Source organism: Felis catus, chromosome D1 (genome assembly GCF_018350175.1).
Source record: "Felis catus isolate Fca126 chromosome D1, F.catus_Fca126_mat1.0, whole genome shotgun sequence".
Classification (NCBI taxonomy): domain Eukaryota; kingdom Metazoa; phylum Chordata; class Mammalia; order Carnivora; family Felidae; genus Felis; species Felis catus.
The window spans coordinates 98,341,273-98,356,946 of NC_058377.1; positions in this window are offsets into that span (position 1 = coordinate 98,341,273).

Consider the following 15,674-nt stretch of genomic DNA (forward strand, 5'->3'; position numbering starts at 1 on the left):
GGGTAAGTCTTCCCGCCCAGCAGGATCCATTCTGCCACTCAGGTCTTCCCAGTCTCAACACAGTCTCAGGGCCACTTCCTCCCTGATGACCAAGTCACTTAATATTTCTGGATTTCAGTGTCCTCGTCTGCATTGTGGGGAAAACATAGTACCCCTTCCCACGGTTGCGATGCCAGTGAAATAACACCCAGTGCCGTGCCTGGCACAGGGCCAGTGGTCAGTAACTGGAAGCAGCACTCATCATTGTTGTTAATAACAGCCTGGGCGGCACTAGAAGATTTGGTGACCCATCTGTGAGGATCTTTGCAGAGCAGGAGCAGAAGCGATGAGGTCTTGCCCAGCGTGGGGCAGTAAAACCTGGCAGCAGCAGGATCTGGGTAGTGCATCAAGGGGCCACCTGCTGTTCTCCCCACCTATTTCTCTGGCGCCTCAGACTCAACCACAATTCTTCCTCCGGCTGGTCCTGAGACATGGTAGTTGACAAGGTCCTGAGCAAGGGAATACTCAATGCTTAAGAAGGGGATGGGGGTTTGGGGCCTCCCCTGCCACTCCAGAGTGAAGACTCAATCCTTAAACCGTGCTAGGGCTGGGAGAAGCAAAGGGCCACACAAGTATCAGATGCTGTCACTGGGTGTTGGCTATATGCCAGGCTCTGTGCAAAACACATAGACACTAACTGTGCACCATGGGGCTTACTTCTCCAGCCATTAGGAGAGGAGGTATGTGTCTGTTATCAGCATCAACAGAAACATCCCCATTTCCTCAGAAAAGGTGAGAAAACTGCTCAAGGTCCCACAGCCAAAATGTGGCAGAGCCAGAATTTCAACGAACTTTATCTGATAGAAGCCTCCAGCCTCTCCAGGATGATTCAATGTGAGTCTTGCTGCCCATGGCTCTGGCATCAAGAGGGCACTGCACTTTGGGGCGCCTGGGTGGTGCAGTCGGTTAAGCGTCCGACTTCAGCCAGGTCACGATCTCGCGGTCCGTGAGTTCGAGCCCCACGTCGGGCTCTGGGCTGATGGCTCGGAGCCTGGAGCCTGTTTCCGATTCTGTGTCTCCCTCTCTCTCTGCCCCTCCCCTGTTCATGCTCTGTCTCTCTCTGTCCCAAAAATAAATAAACGTTAAAAAAAAATTAAAAAAAAAAAAAAAAAGAGGGCACTGCACTTATTTGAGTCAAGGAAATGGATTGCTTGCAGAGCCCGTCCATGACTCAGCCTGGGCCTCCAGGCCTGTTCCAAACATTGGAGACAAGGGGCAAGCCTGAAAAGGGGGTCCACTAGGAGGCTGCCTCTGCTGGCGCTTGTATGAACACCTGTGTGCGTCCATGTGCACCCACAGGCACGTGTAGACCCACGAGCCCAACCTCCACCTTGGCCTGGGAGAGAGTGGGGAAGGACTCTCTCCTGTCAGGTGAGGTGGGAAGGGCTGGGTGGCTCCACTGTCATCCCCACCTCAGTTCCTGGGAGAGGCTCTGATATTTCCCTGGAAAGCTGGCTACGGGGATGGAGGCCTTTGGTCTCCACAAAGTCAAAAAGGGCACCGGCAAACTTCTCCAGAATCAGTTCTGACTTTATTTGCCTCTCTGAGCGTCCAAGACAGATGGTGGACTCGGGTCAAGTGAGGGCAGGCTCTCTCAGAACACTTCATCCCCAGATCCCACTAGCTCCTGAAAATCAACTTCCAAATGACCTTCCTCCAGAGCAAGCCTCACCCCAGACTCTGAGCCCTGCAGAATGGCTCCCGCATACTTGTCCCACGGGATGCAGCCTAGCTTGGTGTGAGGAACATGAACCTTGGGGTCATCGGAATTTCAGCCCGGACTGATAGGCGCCATGAGGCCTGAGGCAGGTGACCCAACCCTTCGGAGCCTTTGTTTCCTCCTCTGTAAAATGGGGGCAGTCAGTGTGAATACTCCTACCGCTTCCTTTTCTCCTTCCTCCTTCTGGCTCTCCTTAACCTCCACTGACCACTTTACTGCCTAGCTTCGGGGCCCTCATTTCTCAGAATCCTCCCAGCTGTGGCCCGGCCTCGGAGCTTCCCAGGAGACAGTGGTTTTGCCACCCTTTCCTTGTGGCCTTCCATGGGCCAGCTCCCCTGAGAGCAAAGGCCTCAGAGCCCTTCGACTGGGGCCCCACCCTCTTGGTAAACACCAGTTGGGCACCAACTGACCTCAGGACGGAAGTGCTCGCCTGGGACCCTCCTCTTCCAGCCCTGCCCACTGCTCTATGTTCCAGGGGAAGTGCCAGGCAAACCTGGCATCCTCGCACCCAGGCCGCCTCCATCCTGGAAATAGGCACTTGGAGCCAAACCCTTGGCTGAAGGTAGAAGGAAGTTAAAAGTCCCTGAATGCCGCTTCTCTCTTGCCCTTCCACAGCTCCACCCTGGCCTTCCCAGACAGGGCAAGTGCTCTCTAATTTAAATTTTCTTTAGTGATCCTGATAGACATCCATAAGAAGGACTTTACTGTTACCCGTTGTTTCTTAACAACAAAGACAGAAATTAAATATAACAAAATATGAAGCATTTTAATTCCGGGCAGTGGGGATGTGAGTGTTTATTGTTGTTGTTGTTTTTGTAACACCTTTTTCTGTATTGTAAAAATTGCCCAAATTGCTCTAAATACAAATATTTTTTATATACTTTTTAACTTTTTTTAATGTTTATTTATTTTTGAGAGAGAGCACGAGCAGGGGAGGGGCAGAGAGAAAGGGAAACAGAATCCGAAGCAGGCTCCAGGCTCTGAGCTGTCAGCACAGAGCCTGACTTGGGACTTGAACTCATGAACCGTGAGATCATGACCTGAGCCAAAGTTGGATGCTTAACTGACTGAGCCACCCAGGCACCCCTTTTATATATTTTTTAAGTGTCTCATTTATTTTGGAGAGAAAGAGAGAGAGAGCGAGCACGCAAGCAGGGAAGGGGCAGAGAAAGAAGGGGACTGAGGATCTGAAGCAGGCCCTGTGCTGACAGCCAACGAGCCTGATGTGGGGCTCGAATTCACCAACCATGAGATCATGACCTGAGCCAAAGTCGGACACTCAACTGACTGAGCCACCCAGGTGCCCCCAAATAAAAACATTTTTTTAAGATTTTAGTTTTACATAATCTCTACACCCAACGTGTTGCTCCAACTCACAACCTGAGATCAAGAACCACACACTCTACCCACCAAGCTAGCCAGGCACCCCTAAATAAAAATATTTTTAAGTCAATAAGATTCATACGGGCTTATTCATACGGGGGAAAATTCAGGAAATACCAAAAAGTAGAAAGAGAAAAGTAAGAATCACTAGAATCTCTCCTCTGGAACCAGATCATTTATCTATTGGCTTAATCTCCTTCGGGTCCTTTTTCTAGCATATATTTATGTCCTTTTATTCTTTTTTAATTGAAATATAATTGACATGTAACATCGTATTTACTTTAGGTTCATTTTATTCTTTTTACCCAAAAAAATGGAATTATATTATTTAATGATCTTTTATCCCCCTTCACAATGTATTTTGGACAGTTTCCCATACCCTTGGACGTTAATATTTACTTTGTTTTAATGTCTATTTATTTACTTTGAGCAAGAGAAACAGCATGGGCAGGGGAGGGGCAGAGAGAGGGGGAGAGAGAATTCCAAGCAGACTCCACCCTGTTAGTGCAGAGCCCGACATGGGGCTCAAACCCACGAACCAAGAGATCGTGACCTGAGCCAAAATCAAGTCTTTCGCTTAACTGACTGAGCCACCCAGGCCCCCCGACATTGATATTTACTTTAGTACACTTCAGTTTTTTTCCCATGGAATCATGAATAACCTATATTTTTTATATTGGGATCCATATGGATCCCATTAGGGTCATACATTTATACCACTTATTATTTTTTCTTATCTGAAAAGTAGTATACTTTTGTGGTGGAAAAGTTAGAAAATACAGATGAGCAGACAAGTGACCATGGAAAAATAAAAACCCTTGCAGCCTCACCTCGCTGAAATAACCCTTGCTAACATTTTTGTTTTTAACCTTCCTGTCCATGTTTTTATGTACATAGGCATATATATATGAAAGCACACATTTTACAGTAAAATCGGAATCATGTGATTCATATTATTTTTAACTTTTTTTATTTTAAATTTTTTTGTCTACTTAACAATACATCTTACATGGATGAGGATGGTTTCAGCTACCAATGACAGAAAACCCAAAGTAACACATGTTAATTTCTCTCTCTAGGAACTGATGTCCAGAGGTAAGTGGCCCAGCCTGGTAGAGCAGCCCTGTGACCATCAGGGACACAGGCCCCTTCCACCTGGGGCTCTCCATCCAAAGTGCATGCCTTCCTCCAGTGGCCCAAGGTGGCCCTTGAAAGAAGCAGCCGCAGAAAAGAGAGCTCCTTCCCCTCAAAGGACGCTTCCTGGAATCCACGCGCATCACACCTGCTCATACCCCACTAGTGGGATCTAAGTCCCACAGAACCCCGGGAAATAGTAGGGGTGATTTATCTAAGTAGGGCTTTTATTTGCTATAGATGACTGACTTCTCTGCCACATTTTACAAACATCTTTCCAGTGCACATAGTTTTATATCCCTTTTTTTCTCTTATTTTTTGGTGAGTGTTTGACCCCATCATTAAATATTCGTCAAAAGACGAAGAGTAGGGGATGGGGGTGGGGGTAGGGAGTGTGTGAGAGGAGACCATGGACTTTCAGGAGCCAGGAGAGACCTGGTCCTGTAGAGGCTGAGGGGACTTGATGGAGCCCAACTCATTCACATTCAAGATCAACCAATGCCTTCTGTGCCCCTACTCAGGGTCATACCCTGTGCCAATGTCTGAGAAATGTCTCAGAGAAAGACCGTCCCTGCTCTCCAGGAGCCTAGTCAAGTCTAAATTCCCAAATGTTAGAGTTCAGCCTGCAGTGTTGCCTCAAACGCAGAATCCTCAGACCCACACCCGAATACCTGATGCAATCCGTGTTGGTGAGTCTAGAATCTGCTTGTCTTTCAGTCCCCTCAGGTGACAGATGAGTGTGACCAGGAACCATTTTGATGGAGAAATATAAGTCTAAGCATTTGAAGGAAGTCTCTAAACCAGGCAAACCTGGAGCCTCCATCAGCTCAGTATGTAGCTTGAATCTCGACTGAGCCTTAAGCTATAACAAAATAGGGGCAACTGGGTGGCTCAGCCAGTTGAAAGTCCAACTCTTGATTTGGGCTCAGGTCATGATACCAGGGTTGTGGGATTGAGTCCCTTGCAGGGCTCCACACTAAGCGTGGAACCTGCTTAAGATTCTCCCTCTGCACCTCCTCCACTCTGTCTTGTGTGTGCGTGCTCTCTTTATACATACAAAGAGAAGGAGAAGAAGGAGAAGGAGAAGGAGAAGGAGAAGGAGAAGGAGAAGAAGGACAACAAAATGAGGACACCTGCCAGATACACCTGAACCCAAATCTCAGTTTCATCCTGAGTGACCTCAGGCAAATTATTTAACCTTAGACTCAGTTTTCCCATTTGTAAAATGGGAATAATCATGTGCTTCCCGTGTGAAAATAAACCTCAGTGCTTAGCAGAGTGTCTGGCACTCAACAAATGCTATATCTTATTATTAAGTTAATTTAAATGGTCTCTAGGTATGTAATTATGGTGAGGGACAGGAGACAAGCTATATAAAGCATCTTATACACCTGGCTCATGGTGGCAGTCATTCAATAAATGGCTATTATTCCTCCTACATCCTCGCATCCATTTCAATTCTAGGCAAGCATTTCATCTCCGCAAGCTGTACCCAGCACACAATTTTGTCCTCTTAATAGGAATCATGAATGAAGCCATGGATTCATGACTCTGAATTGTAGACTTAATGTCTACCCCTAGTGCCTGCCCCAGCATGAAAGAGGTTTTCTCAGGGCCTTCCAGAAGGATGTGCAAACAGGTCAGCATGAGTGGGAACCTCAAGTCCCTACTTTCAACCCCCTGCTTTTGGGGGAGCCAGGCATAGCCCTGGGCCATTCACCCAGCACCGAGGGTCAGGGAGCTGTGCTCATCCAGGACTCCCGTGAGGCAAGAAGGGAGAGGCAGGGTGGTTGTTGATAACTACATTTTCAAGTGTTCTGTGGATGGCGCGGTTACCATGGTGATGCTGATGGCTCTGAGCAGAGCGGCAGCCTCTCTTGAGTTGTGAGTCAAGTTCAGCTTTATTTATTTAAAAAGAAAACCAACGCCCTGACCTGTGAAGGACAAAGCAACACACAGGTAGAGGCCGGGGCGACCGTGGCAGAGGTGAATCAGCGCACTCCTCGCAGGCCACCCGTCTTCTGACGTCAGATGACCCACCTGGCTACCAGGCCTGGAAAAGTCCACAGAGCTATGTGGCGAGGCCGGCATCTCAAACTGTGGCCCAGGAGAGGAAGCACAAAGAGAGGCCACATTGTCAGTCAGAAACCTCTTACTAGGAAGCAGGTCCCATCAACTCTGGCCCGAGGGCCAGCCTCTTTGAGGAGATTCAGCTCCGCCCTGGTGTGGGAGTCCACAGAGCCCAAGGAGATAGGCAAGTCCGGCTCAGAGTCTGGCCCTGAGATGACCAGAGCTGGCTGACCCACCCCCCAGTGCACACACTAGCAGTGCCCTGTGGGGCAGGGCGGGGGGGGGGGGGGTGGCGCAGGGTCCTGGAAAGGAACACAAAAATGTTCACCATGGGGCAATGGGGCCCCTTTAACCAGAACTCCTCCAGGGAAAGAGGGAATCATACCAGCACCTACTGGCAGGGTGGCCCTGAGAATGAAGTGCGATAATATTCGCAAATGTTTAACATAGAGCCTGGCTGACACATAGTCAGCACTGGACAACTGTGGGCTATTGTTAACTTTTGTTCAGGCCCTTATCTTAACCCACCTGGATAGAACAGCCACAGCCTCCTACCTGATTCGTTGATTCTAGTCTTGCTCACTTCCAATCAATTGCCCATACCACAGCAGGGTGGTTTATTGAAAATGCATCCTGATCATGCTCTTTTTCTCCAAAAAATCTGCCAGTGGCTCCATTTACCTTCAGGATAACTCTTAGAATTCCTTGGAGGGGCCTAGGCCTTGCACGATCTGGCCCTTGGCTGCCCTCTCCAGCCCTGTATCTCACCACGCCCTGCCGGCCTTGATAAGTTTTGGCTAGTACCCTGATGTCAGCACTCTCCCCCAGGGTGCCAGGCTCTGCCGTACCTCCAGGATCTTTGGCATGCTGTTCCCTTTGCCCAGAAAGCCTAGCAAACACCTACTTATCCTCCAAGACCCACATCAAGAACTCCCTGTACTGTGAAATCTTCCTGTCTTCCCCTCACACGCAGAGCAGGCCACTCCCTCCTCTGAGCCACTTCGGGACCCTCCATAAAGACATTTATCACTTGACATTGCAATTATTGCAACACATGCCTGTGACACCTTTCAGCTTCCTGAGGGCAGCACTGATTCTAAATAATTTCTGTATGCCCAGAACATATCACCTAATGTTCACAAGGGAGGACTGTGAATGAATGAATGAAGACAGAAATCCTGTTTATAGAAAAGGAAACAGAGGCCCAGGTAGGAGCAGTGACTTGGCTAAAGTAGAGTCCTGAAGCCCTATAACTCCGGGCCCTTCGGATTCCAGAGACTAGGGACCATTCATTCATTCACCCATCTACCCCTTACTAAGCACCAGTCATACACCAGATACTGTGTTGCTCCCTAGAGTACAAAGAATAAGGTGCAGCCCTGACCCTCAGGAGCCTACAGACAGGTGGGATAGAATGATAGGTATACAGGCAATTCTCACACTCTTCACTGAGCTGGGACAGAAGATGTAGGAGAAGCTATGGGAATCCCAGGGACCACGATATGGATGGAAGTAGAGGGAGGCCTCTGCTTCTGTGTCTTCCACTCTCTCTCCCCCAAACTCTGGAGCCCAAGTTCCCACAGACAACCAGACCGAGGCAGCTGCCCTCCAGGAGCTATTCATACAGATAAACGGACATATACACAGACACACACATACCCAAGACAGGTGACATGGGCATGCCTGGCCCCATGGGGCCAGACACATTTGCACCCCTCAGTGATCATGTCAAGAGCCATCGGGGTGCGAGGACAGATCAAATCAGACCACAGAGCATTTTCTGATGCTTCACACAGCTTTTGCACACCAGGTCTCACTGGATCCCCACTAGGTGGGGTCCTCCAGACAAGACAGATATATTGTTTTCTCCCCACTTTCCAGATGGACAAACTGAGACTCAAGAGAGATTTAGATGACTTGCCCCACCCCGCTGCCTGCCTGGTCAGTGGAAATACCGGAACTGTCCTGTCATTCCCCAAGCATTTGCTAGCAACGTGTCAATGTGCTAGGCCTGTGACAGGCCTTCTGCTGGGGGCAAAGGATGCCAAGGAGAATGAGACCCAGCCCCTTCCCCTAGTGAGAGACAACAGCACGATGGCGATCCTCAAGGTGTCAATCTCAATGTCACTACTAACTAGCCGTGTGAGCTCTGCAACTTAGAGTTCTTGACTCTCTGACTCAAAACATAAATTAGATCGAGACTGTTTCATGTTCAAACCCTCTGGTGGCCCCCATCACCCTCAGAATAAAATCCAAACTCTTCGGCGGTGCCCCACATGCCCCAGCTCCTGCTCCCTTCCCCAGCTCTCTTCCTATCACTGTCCACCTCTCGCCCCGTTGGCCTCTTGGCCGTGCCTGCAGCAAAACAACTACCTCCAACCTCCAAACTTTGTACCTGCTCTTCCCTCTCCTGGAAGGTTCCCCCAGATAGTCACACAGCTAACACACTCCTGCCGCTCAGGTCTCTGTGTCTTCCCACAGGAGGACACCCTGAGTCCAAAATGATGGCCCTATCCATTTCTTCAAGGTAGTATCTTCATATTACATGACATGATACTGTGTGTATTTGACCATTTGCTTATGGCCTGTCTCTCCTACTAGTACAGAAGGGTAGGAATGTGCCCATTTTGTTTACTAGTACACCCTCAGTACCTAGAACAGTGCCTGGTACATAGTAGGAACTCAGTAAATTTTTATGACCAGGAATGAATAATCCTCAGTTTCCTCCCCTTTAAAATGATACAGGTAGCAGGGTACCTGGGTGGCTCAGTGGGTTAAGCATCTGACTTCGGCTCAGGTCATGATCTCACTGTTCGTGAGTTCTAGCCCCACATCAGGCTCTGTGCTGACAGCTCAGAGCCTGGAGACTGCTTCAGATTCTGTGTCTCCCTCTCTCTCTGCCCTTCCCCAACTCACTCTCTCTCTCTCTCTCTCTCTCTCTCAACAATAAATAAGCATTAAACAAAAAAATTTTTAATTAAAAAAAATAAAATGATACCTACTACAACACAGACTTATAAGGATTAATTATGTTATAAATAGAAGATGCTTAGCTTGGGGCCTGGCACATAGTTGGCACACAATAATACTGTTATTTCTGTTATTGCTGTTATTATTGGGGAGTTGGTGGGGGAGCAAGGGGCAATACAGGTACAAAAACAAATTATATAGTGTGGTAACAAAGCTCTTACTTCTGAGCCCTCTCCTCCACTTTGGGGCCCAGGCAGCAGCCCCTCATGTTCCTAAAGATCAAGGACCAATGCTCTTGCCCTCTTGTCCGCAAGGGTCGCCTTCAGGGTCTCAGCCTGATGGCCAGGAGACCTCTGGGCCCCTCCTGGGCTGGGGGCAGTGGGCAGAGTCCAGACCAGGCCACAGAAACCCTTGATTTCCCCCCTGGGAGCAGGCCCCACATCAAAGCCAATCTCAGAGGGGCGAGGCCTCGAGATAAATGGAAGATTAAAGAAGGCGAGGTCTCCACAGGCCACAGGGAGAGGCAGCAGGCAGGCGACCACAGAGGGGAGGCCCTGACACAGCACTGGCCACAGCCATCTTGGGGGGCAAGAGGTGAGAGGGGGGCCCAAACCTAGGCAAGTGAAGGCAGGGATGGCTAGCTTAGCCTGGGACTGGCCCCCCAGTATCACACTTTGGTCTGGTCCTCCAGTCCATTCCTCCTTCTTAACCCTTTCCCAGTGGGGCAGCAGCAGGGAGGTTCATCAGAGGAACCCCAGGGCTTTTCTTCAGGAGAGTTTGTTTGGTCATTGGGTTCGGTCATTGGGGTTTGCTCCCTCCAGCAAAGGAGCCTGTAATGAAGACCTCCTGGCCCCAGTCTTCCTCCCCAGGAAGGTCTGTAATTAGTGCAGGAGGCGAGGCTGGGGAAGCTCAGACAATGTCATTTGAACCAGGATGAGACAGGGCTCAATTGCTAGTCTGCACATTTTTTTTTTTCTGGTGCCATTTCATATACAAAACTCCAGCAAGCTTAACCCCTTCCCAGCTGGGCCCCGATGCTGGGGTTTCAGCTTGGCATATCATCTATTCCTGTGCCCAATACGTGCCAATCTTGCCTGCCCCCCCCCACACACACACACTCCAATTCAGGTGAGCCATGATTTCCAGCTTCCCTAACATCCAACAAGTCATCTGACAGTCCATCATCCAACAAGTCTTTGCTGAGCGTCACCAGATGCTAAGTACCAAGGAGAGAGGACCCAGAGGAAAGTCTACCATCTTGCCATCAAGGAGATTACAATCCTCTGAGAAGTGGGGGAATGCACACTAGAAACAGGTGGTAAGCAATGCAAGACAGGATAGAATCAGACGGTAAGCACCAGCGAGAGGCAGGGAAGGAAGCCGCATGGAGTCAGACTGGACAAGATGGCCTCATGGAGGGTTCGCATGGGGTAAGCATTCTGTAAATACGTACTGAGAGAGCCATTTTCCTGGAGCAGAGCATTTCTGCAATCAGAGTCTGAGGGCCAAACCCACAAGGAGAAGGGAGGCAGACGGAGCCTGAGCAGCTCTGAGCCAGCCTCAGGTGGAGACAGATGTCAGAGTTTCTTGGGAGGCAGAGGCTATTGCTCCCTTTCCCATGCTCCTGAAGCACTCATTCTGAACCCCTGAACTACAGTTCATCTCACACTGACACACAACCTGATTTTAGATCTGAGACCCCCATGGACTCTGAGCAACCTAAGGGCTTTGTCTATTCACCTTTGGTCTCTGGCACTTAAGCACTGAGCCTAGCACTCAAGAGGTACCACTCAATAAATGCTTGTTGAATAGATGATTGAGCTTGGGTGAGATGGTGGAGGTGCGGGGAAGAATCTACCTCTACAGTCTTTCCCAGAGGGGATGCCAATTGTGACCTCACTGCCCCTGTAAGTCATATCACAATCTCTCTAACATATAAAGAGCTTCTAAAATCAATAAGACAAGACCAACCACTAATATTTAAAAGGTCAAAGAATATGAACAGAGTCTACAGAAAAGGAAACGTAAAGTGTTCTAGGGCTTCTAAAAAGGCTCTCAACCTCACTAATATAATGCAATCTGGAAACCATTCAAAAACTTACTAATGTCCTCTATTTGACAGACTGTAGAGAAACCAGCACTGTTGTATATTGCTGGTGGGGTGTAAACTGATATGAACTAGTTGACAATATCTGTCGACATTACAAATGCACATTCTCTTTGACCCAGCAACCCCCTTCCTGAGAATTTACCCTACAGATATACAGTGCTTGAACAAGGCTATCATTACAGCATTGTTTGTTACAGTAAAAACTTGGAAACAATCCAAATGTCCATCAGTTGGGGACAGGTAAATGAATTATAGAGTCATACAATAGGTAGCTATGCAGCTATTTAAAAAAAAAGAATGAGGAAGCTCTCTATGTACTAATATAGGCAGATCTCCAAAACAGATAAAATGGGGGGGAAAGATACAGATGTATATAATATGCCTCTTTTCAGTTAAAAAAAGAAAACACACACACACACACACACACACACACGCACGCACGCACGCACACACAAAGAAGGATACCCAAGGAAGTAATAAAATTGATTATATGTTTGTTTAAGGGTGGGAAGGTAGTGTGAGGATATAGGATATAGGAATGGGAAGATCACCTGTCATTTTATTCCTCTTTTATTTTTATTTTTTGAGTCATGTAACGTATTATCTATTCAACAAATTCAAAAAGACCAAAAAAAAAAAACACCCCAAACCCCATCTACCTAGATATGGGGGTTTCTAGGCTTTTTCCCAAGTTGCTAGGTGGAGAAGATTCTGTAGCAGCGGGCACCCCCTCCCTCACTTTCCCTCCTCAGGCCCTGCCAATATTTTCCTGAGGTCACAGGTCCCAGACTGTGGTGGCTGTCATCCCAACCCATACTTTATAAGCACGGACTATGAAATCAGACCAAGTCACTGTGTGAGCCTCAGGAAAACAGGATAATCCTGGTATCTGCCTCCAAGGGCCATAATGAGGCTCAAATGAGAAAAGGCATAGGAAATGCTTAGCATAGATCCTGAGACGTGATAAATGTCATTGTATAAATATACCAGACCCACTGTTCATATTTTTTGCCAATATATTTATTAGGTTGTTGTCCTTTGCCTTATTGATTTATAGGAGCAATTTATAGATTCAGAAGACAGAGATACTCACTGCAAATTGGCAGAGCACTGAAGGACAACTGGGCCATGATAAATGGCAGCTTGTGAGAACCATCATTTCTATGATTATGTCTCCTCTGGGCCATGCATGCTAGTATCTGCCGGCTTCCCACATTAGAGGCCCCAGGGTTCATCTGGACAGGCCCGAGGAACGGCGTCTTTATTCATTGGCTCTATGTCACTGTGTCTCTTTGCCAGCGTCCCCTGGGTTGCCAGGGACTGTCATTCTCCACTTCAGCTCTCAGAACAACAACATCCCCTTCCACTCTAGACCAGACTCATTCTTTCTGTCTTCCCCAGATGTCCCCAGGTTTGTGGAGCACATGTGTGGTGCCAGCTCCAGTAAGGAACGAATTCACTAATGGATAAGTATAAGGCCTAACCTGGGAATCCCTAAGTCTTCATCCAGGGGCTCCCAGGAGAGACAGACTCCAGATGGGCAGGCCCAAAGGGATACAGCAAGGGATCAGGGCCCAGAATACACACCATCGGAGCCCCTCACCCTGATCTGTGGATCCCTGGTGCTTGTTTGCCATAGAGCTGAGAAAAAATGTGGCTCCCCTGGGCCCATATCCATTCATCTTCTCCAGGGAATTAGTCCGCCCTTCAATTCTGGAGGTTCCAGAAATGTTCCTCAGAGCATCTGGAATATATATTTCCTTTAACTGGTGATTGCCAAGGCCAGCTCTGTTGGTTTTCTATTTGTTCTGCTCAGCCACGGGAGCTGGGGCTGGTCCCTGAGGCTGGGGGATGCCCGTGGCCCTCAAAGTCCTCTCTCTGTTCATGACACAGGATGGGAGCCCTGACCTGGACCTGCTCTTCAAGGACAGGAGTCTGGATAAGGCCTCTGAGAGTTAAAGATTGAGTCTGCAGGGGTGCCTGTGTGGCTCAGTCGGTTGGGCGTCCGACTTCGGCTCGGGTCATGATCTCACAGTCCGTGGGTTTGAGCCCCGCATAGGGCTCTGTGCTGACAGCTCGGAGCCTGTAGCCTGCTTCGGATTCTGTGTCTCCCTCTCTCTGACCCTCCCCCGTTCATGCTCTGTCTCTCTCTGTCTCGAGAATGAATAAACATTAAAAAAAAAAAATGTTTAAAAAAAAAAAAAAAAAGATTGAGTCTGCAAAGCCCCCAGGCTCCTCCCCAGGAAGCTCCCAATTACTGTGCAACTTGTCCAGTCCCAGAGTTTGGTGCAGTGGAAAGATCAAGTCAAACAGACCCAAGATCAAATTCTCAACTCTCTTGCTTAATAGCTGTGTGATCTTGGACAAATAACATGACCTCTCTGAGCCTTCCTCATCTATAAAAGTAAAAATATTTTTGTATTTATACCCATCACTTCAGCGTGTATTAAAGGTATTTGAGAAACCCTACAGACAAAGGAATTTGAAAGCTTTTAATAGAGGGAAAAGGATATGGAGAAAGGGGGATAAAAACTTAAGATAGGGGTGCCTGGGTGGCTCAGTTGGTTGAGTGTCTGACTCTTGATTTAGTCTCAGGTCATGATCCCAGGCTTGTGGGATGGAGCCCTATGTCAGGCTCTGCACTGAACATAAAGCCAGCCTGCTTGAGATTCTCTCTCTCTCTCCCCCTTCCAACCCCACTCCTCTCCCCTACTTGCAAAGTCTCTCTCAAAAAAAAAAAAAAAAAAAAAACTAAGATAAAGCCAGAGCTGCAGTTAGTTTGTGAAATGCACCCCCATGAAATCCTGTTGCAAGAGGTATGCTCCAGCAAATTCATCTCTGAGCTTCCTGACAGCCCAAATAAAGAAGGAAATTCAATGAGACACAAAATCCAAAGTGTCCATTAGATTAAAAATAGACCCACCACTCAGAAGCAACCAGCTTTTCTGTGCCCTGAAGTCAAAGGAAATCTCTCTCCTGGACCCTCCAAAAAGGGCAAGTTGGGAAGGGGGGAATGTGTGCACAATGATGGGGATACTATCTTCCAGGGCTTTTGTGTGTTTGAAATAAAATTAAATGCCTGGCGGTAACCCTTAGAGTGGCCAGCACATGGTAGGTGCTTAATATGTGCTCACTTCCTTCCTTCCTCCTAGTCAGTCCTCTCTTTTCTCCCAGGTAAGGAGTTATCTGTGAGATCTTCCATGCATGCAGCAGTCAGCTATTCAATCATTCATCACACGCTAATTGAACACCTACTATGTGCCAAGCTCTGGGTTAGGCAAATGCGGGAATTGCTCTAAACCTAGCTAGTATCTTCCCTGCTGTCCCCAGATTCTTGGTTTCAGAAGCTCTCTCCCTTCTCCTGCCACCCACCCTTTTGGGTCTTAGGGCTCTGCCTCCTCCCAAGCACGCCTATAAACCCCAGGGAACCCTGCTCTTGTGGCTTACCCCTCATTCCCCACATAGCTTCAGGCTGCTCCCTCCTACCACCACATTCATGGAGCTCAGCCACGTGCAAAAGCACAATTAATATTCCACTCAGTCTCCCCCAGCCCTGCTGCCTATTGGAAGAAGATGGAAACCAGATTTGCGGCCGCACGCGCTGGCATGGATGTGCACAGAGGGGTGGGCCCACTCCTAGGTGTGAGCTGGCGCTTTCTCCCCAGAGACTTGCACAAGGGCACAAACGGCAGAAGCCCCACATGTGGGTCCACACCTCCACGCACAGGATCGTCCACTTGAGCAGGGTGTACATGCATGGTCACACCTCTGCAGGCTGGACACTCAGCTCCTGGCCAGTCGATGCCCAGAGAACGCATGAGCTCCTCACACACAAAGCCCACATTTGCTTTCTGGACAGAGGGAGACAGAATTCTGGCAGTTGAGAACTGATAGGTTGGGAATTTGAGAGACCATCCTGTCCAAAACCCTCATTTTACAGAAAAGAATCTGAAGCCCCGGCTTAACCTTGACTGTTATCAGTCCCCACTAAACTGAACACTGCCTGGGTGCATTTTAGCAAAGATTTGGATTTAAATGCCTGACGCTGCCTCTGTACCTCCTGGTGATGAGCCATTTCAGCCTTGTCAGCCTCGGAGGTTGGGGAAACTGAGGCACGGGAGCAGGCAGGGGGTGAACTTAGCAAGTGCAATAGATAATGGGTAGGGTTCAGTCTCTGCCTTTCCATACCCTTGTCCTTCCTTTCATCCATAGTTCCAGCTCTGCCAGGCCTCAGTGGGGCAGGATTTG